Source organism: Rutidosis leptorrhynchoides, chromosome 2 (assembly GCF_046630445.1).
Source record: "Rutidosis leptorrhynchoides isolate AG116_Rl617_1_P2 chromosome 2, CSIRO_AGI_Rlap_v1, whole genome shotgun sequence".
In the NCBI taxonomy this organism is placed as follows: Eukaryota; Viridiplantae; Streptophyta; class Magnoliopsida; order Asterales; family Asteraceae; genus Rutidosis; species Rutidosis leptorrhynchoides.
The window spans coordinates 678,450,731-678,456,135 of record NC_092334.1 but is presented as its reverse complement, the minus strand read 5'-3'; the positions used below and the strand labels follow the sequence as shown (position 1 = coordinate 678,456,135).

The following is a 5,405-nucleotide window of genomic DNA, read 5'->3' as shown; positions in this document are numbered from 1 at the left end:
AAATAAATTATATAGAAAAGAGATAAAAGTTAATACTTTTAATGAATTCATTGGCTACTTCAATTTTGAGTTATAGTTTGTCGCATCATTACAGTAATGGAAACAGTGATTTGGATATAGATAGAGATGAGATCGTGATATGCCTAACAAATAGCGAAATTGGTCCTACAAAAATGGAGGGAAAATATGTGACGTGATATTAATTAACTGGTTCATGGATTAAATCCATTCCCCCCAATTTAGTGGGAATGCTCATTATATACTTTGGGGCAATAAGGATTTCCATTTTAATTAACCAAGCACATTTAATTATTATCATTACTATTCTTTATATGTCAATACCTCCAACCAAGCATGTCCTTAGTGTCGTAAACATGTAATAAACTTGTTTGTAAATATGGTAAATATGTTTGGAACAAGTTGTGACTGTTGTAGGTTGTGTAATAATTTCAAAGTGTTGAAATGATTCAGCTTTATAAATTTGAACTGAAATAATTTTGTGTTATGTTGCGTGTCGCGCTAGTTTTAGCGTTCAGCTCACTAATTCAATATTTAACCTAGTTTTTGAACATAGCTTCGGGATGGAAATTTCCTTATAGTGTGCACTGTGCAGATGTACTGTCTATAAAAAAAAGTTGTCGTTTTTCGAAGGTGAATTCAGGTCGTTTCACTTCCCTAGGATTAGAGTACCCCTATTTTGGGGCTAATTTTGTTTTAGTAGTGTCTTGGGTAGAATTGGGGTTAAGTTGATCATATTTTGTTAAACATGGGAGTAAACGTTTACTTTTATTATTATTATTTTTAATAATAATAATAATAATAATAATAATAATAATAATAATAATAATAATCTCTTTATATATAATAAGAAAACTAAAAATAAGTCATTTTAAAAAGCTAAATCTAATCTTAGCCATCCATTTAATTAATAATCACTAATCTAGACCATTAATTTTTATCTAATCTTGATTATGACCTCATAATCTTGATCTTGATTTGTTTGATTACTAAATTACCCCTCTTCCTCTTAAGAAAAAGAAACACGGAACAAATTTCAAAAAATAGGGTTCACCTTTGCAGTTCTCATTCGTCAAGAAAAATAGGGTCTGTTTTCAGTTACCAGAATCAGAATTTAGAGCAACCATCGAATTCAGAAGTTAGTATCTTTTTATATTGATCTAAAGGCCCCTTATAAATTTGTAATCGATTGTTGATTTGGGGTCTAAATATTAGGGTTTAAGGCAAAATTAGGGGTTCAATACGCTCCATCCATTTAATCGATCATACACTCTCTCTGAATCATGTTTTCAATGCTCAATTATCATTTCCATGCTCAATTGCTCTAACATCCCAGAATTCTATCATCAATCGATCCGTATTACATTCACAAAAATTGCACGCTCAATTGTTCACGTATCAAATCTTCAATAAATCGGTTCATCTTGAATTTCAATTTTATTTGACTGTTCGAAATAAATTAAACACTATTAGTAGCGGAAGTGTGAATATATGATCGAAAGAAATTAGGGTTCGTATAGAGTCATTGTGGATATCAAAATAGGGTTTTTGCTGATTTTTGGGTGTTTTCACGGGTCTTCACACAGACTTGCAGTAGCTGATCTACTTGCAGCTATTAAATTTGGATGTTAAGAGATTAGTGAGTTTGTTGTTATACATTTTCTACTTGCAGCAATTCAAGGGATATTTTATTTTATGATCTGACCTCTTGGAATTGGATAGATGGTTACTACGTTTGTGAATGACAGATTCTTGCCCTGATTATGGAGCTTAAATTGGGGACTTTTGGTCAAGCAACTTACATTTAGAATTCGTGAAAGTTTCTCGTGAGAAATGTAAGTTTTTTTTTTGTTTTTTTTTGTTTTTTTTTGTTTATGCAGATAATATGTGAATAAGTCTGCATTGACTGAGTTTATCTCTGTTGGGCAAACATATATAATTTAACGAGTGGTTAAAGAGAACCCAACATCTATTTGATGGTGATATGCAACATCTTAATTGATACAATAAAAGTTCTATTTAAGTTGTATTTGTGTACGATCTTTTGTCAAATTATTTTACAGGACAAGGTCAATTTTATTAGTACATAAGTTCGAGCTTTTATGAAAATTAGGTTCACTAATTTGTTTTTTTTTTTTTTTGTTTATGCAGATAATATGTGAATAAGTCTGCATTGACTGAGTTTATCTCTGTTGGGCAAACATATATAATTTAACCAGTGGTTAAAGAGAACCCAACATCTATTTGATGGTGATATGCAACATCTTAATTGATACAACAAAAGTTCTATTTAAGTTGTATTTGTGTACGATCTTTTGTCAAATTATTATACAGGACAAGGTCAATTTTATCAGTACATAAGTTCGAGCTTTTATGAAAATTAGGTTCACTAATTTGGTTGAATTATAGTAGGAATTTATTTGACTATAATACTTTTAGATTGAATTAGAACGAAAATGGGACTATTAGTAAGCTCGTGTTACATAATGTAGGTTGACTAATGTTTGTTAACTGAACTGATGCAATTATCTTAACCGGATTGGCTGATTTGGGTTATAATTATGTTAATAATGGTACTATTTTACATGGTTCAACATGAATCTTAATAATGGTTGTTAAGTCTTTTAGGCTAATATAACCTTTACTGAACACATATAATTGTTGGGATCCATTGACACAAGAGACGTATGTGAACAGGTGTGCATTACAATAAAGTTGCTTTCTGAACCTTTTGTGAATATGGACTATTATGCGCTTATGAATATGTGACAGGTTGAAGAAGATCAGTAGGGTCAAAGACAAATGCTAAATCATTACTCAACCAAACAATTATTATGTAAGCCTTTTATTACAGTGGTACTTTATAGAAGCCTATCTTCCAACCGTGTGTATGTTCACGATGACCCATTTGCACGAATCCTTACTCTTTCCCCAATTTTTGGGTAATCCACTTAGAACAATTCACGTGCTCACTATGTTAAAATGATAAATGGGTCGAAATATGCACACTTACGAAAGTCTCCATGCTTTGTGATGGAATGTGATTTGTCCACATGCGGGTATGCGCTGTAGTTTCGCCATTCGGCACATTTCTTCAATCACATCCACAAAATCTGCAGATTGATAGATTAATTGCTAAAGTAGTCATATGAAAACATATATGTTTCAGGTGATTACTTAATTGTAGTTCATCCCTACATTTAGGTAATATACTCCAGTTTCACTTATTAATTTATCATCGTTTTTTTGTCTTCACAATATTAATGTCTTTTGCATTCATGTATGCTTAGTTACTTAAACAGATGGCTCATGCATAATTAGTTTATTTACTATCATTATGATTTGTAAGCTAGATAGATCTATGGTGTCTATATATAGAAGAACACAATGTTTACTTTCTTTTAAGTCATAAAGATCAGAAGTACCCAATACGTTTTTGAACCGAGATGCATAATTCACAATCTTATGAACAGTTTGATGTTGTAATCGACACTTGACTTATGACAAATGACTTTGACTGAACTCAAATGACTATATATGATCTCTATATTTAAAAAAGTTGTGCTGTGTTTTCAGTTTCAGATAGGATTACCCTGGGAATCGTCCTATTCTTCATTGTTGTTTGGCATTGGATTAAGTATTTCATCAAGAATCTTCGTGAAAGACACGAAAGTTATGCATCCCGGTATCGCTTTTTGTCCCACCTTTTCTGGTGGATGATTAAGACTTCACCATTTATATTTTTTCACTAATAATGATTTTCAAAGTTCGTTATATTCATCAAAAATATAAATATAATTTTTTTTGGCTTTAGTTTGAACTGTCAACGTAAAAATTGTCGAATTGAGAAAAGGGGGGACTTTGTTGTCAGTTACAACTGACAACACAAATACTTTAAAGTATGTGATACTCAACAACGACATATTAAGCTACTTAAACTCTAATATCATTCCGGTATCATCCGTTATATATGCACAATTGCACATTTAGTAGATTATGTATGTTGGGTAATGTTTTGTGTAGTGTTGTATTATTGTTATAGAAGAAATAGTTGATTCAATCACTACTATGGAACTCTTTTGGAACTATTGCTGCTCCATTACGATAGATTCCCCTATGATGTTTACCATTGTTAAATGTAGTCTCCATTATTGAGAATGATATAGATTTGTGATATTCGTTGTTAATTAAAGCTCTACTAACATTGCTGAGAAATGGATATGTTTTTGGTTCATTTTAATACAAATTATACACATACATGTTCATATATTGTCTGATGTCACAAGTCAATACATGCATAATTGTAGAGATAGTACAATATACCCCTTTTATATCACTACCCATTTTGACAACTACTAAATCGATAAGGTTTCTTAATACACTTTTGTGGTTCGTCAGGGGGTTACTCTCATTATGTTCATGTTGTCGTTGTGCACATATGTATATAATTGAGGATAGGCTAATGGTCGAACTAAAAGTGACTATACCCTTCGGGCTATAGTGCTGATTATTTCCATTGTGTCAAGGACTATGCCATCCATTTTGATGACTCATCATTGTCACATGAAGATAACTCTTATGACCGTTTGGTAGTTGAGGTGAATTTTGATTATCTGTACTTTTCATATCTTCATTAAAATATATAAGCGTCTGTTCAGCTTTATCTCACTTCTTTCACTTTCAGGCAACATTGAATACACATGATTCCAAGTATCAAGACAAGAAAGTTGACCATACAAACGTTCCAGGCATAAGTTACTTTTAGTTCCATTTTGTACTTTAATTATGTTGTACTGGGTTGGTGTTTAATATTGACCACATTATATTTTTCTCTATGTTATAATGGGGAAGGAACGAGAAATTGTTCTAGATATGCTTCCGTATATGAGGTTAGGATATGTTTTAGATCCTTTAGAGATGGATTCTGTTATATCTTCTCAGGGTCTTGTATGCCTGGTAATTAATAATTAAATTAATAATTAAGGAACTTTTCTTTATTCAAAAAAAGTGGTGTGATCAACACGGTTCTCATGCAATCATGTAATTAAATAAACTATATACTGTTTGAAAAATGATTAGTTTTTATGTGACTGATGCATTTTCATATTTAATCTGGTGTGATTCGAATTGTTCAAGTTCAACCCTTCAACATCTTACAATATCGAGTTGGATGTTATCTTCACCGACAACGTGAATCTTTAAAGTGTTTTTTGTAGATTTCAATCAGTTAGCAGTTCAACCTTCTTCATATCACTGCAGGTAATTTGTCTCTTGAGTAATGCTATATGCGATTTGTTAATAACTTTAAATCATTGATGGTTCTCTAATTAAAATTCCATGCTCAGCCACATATATACTTGCCTCTCATTTTTTGGTTCGAGGGAAGT

At 31.5% G+C, this 5,405-nt stretch overlaps 1 long non-coding RNA gene across 3 annotated transcripts; it reads left to right on the top strand.

Annotated features, from left to right (window-relative positions):
- Window positions 1-1,100: 1,100 nt before the first annotated feature.
- LOC139893968 (uncharacterized) lies at window positions 1,101-5,157 on the top strand. 3 transcript variants are annotated; one of them, XR_011774767.1, is made up of 4 exons: window positions 1,101-1,853; window positions 2,791-2,854; window positions 3,595-4,616; window positions 4,703-5,157. It is a non-coding gene; the product is annotated as an uncharacterized lncRNA (long non-coding RNA). The 3 variants fall into 3 exon arrangements; XR_011774768.1 differs by having other exon boundaries at window positions 2,791-3,703; window positions 4,417-4,616; XR_011774766.1 differs by having other exon boundaries at window positions 2,791-4,616.
- The last annotated feature ends 248 nt before the right edge of the window (window positions 5,158-5,405 follow it).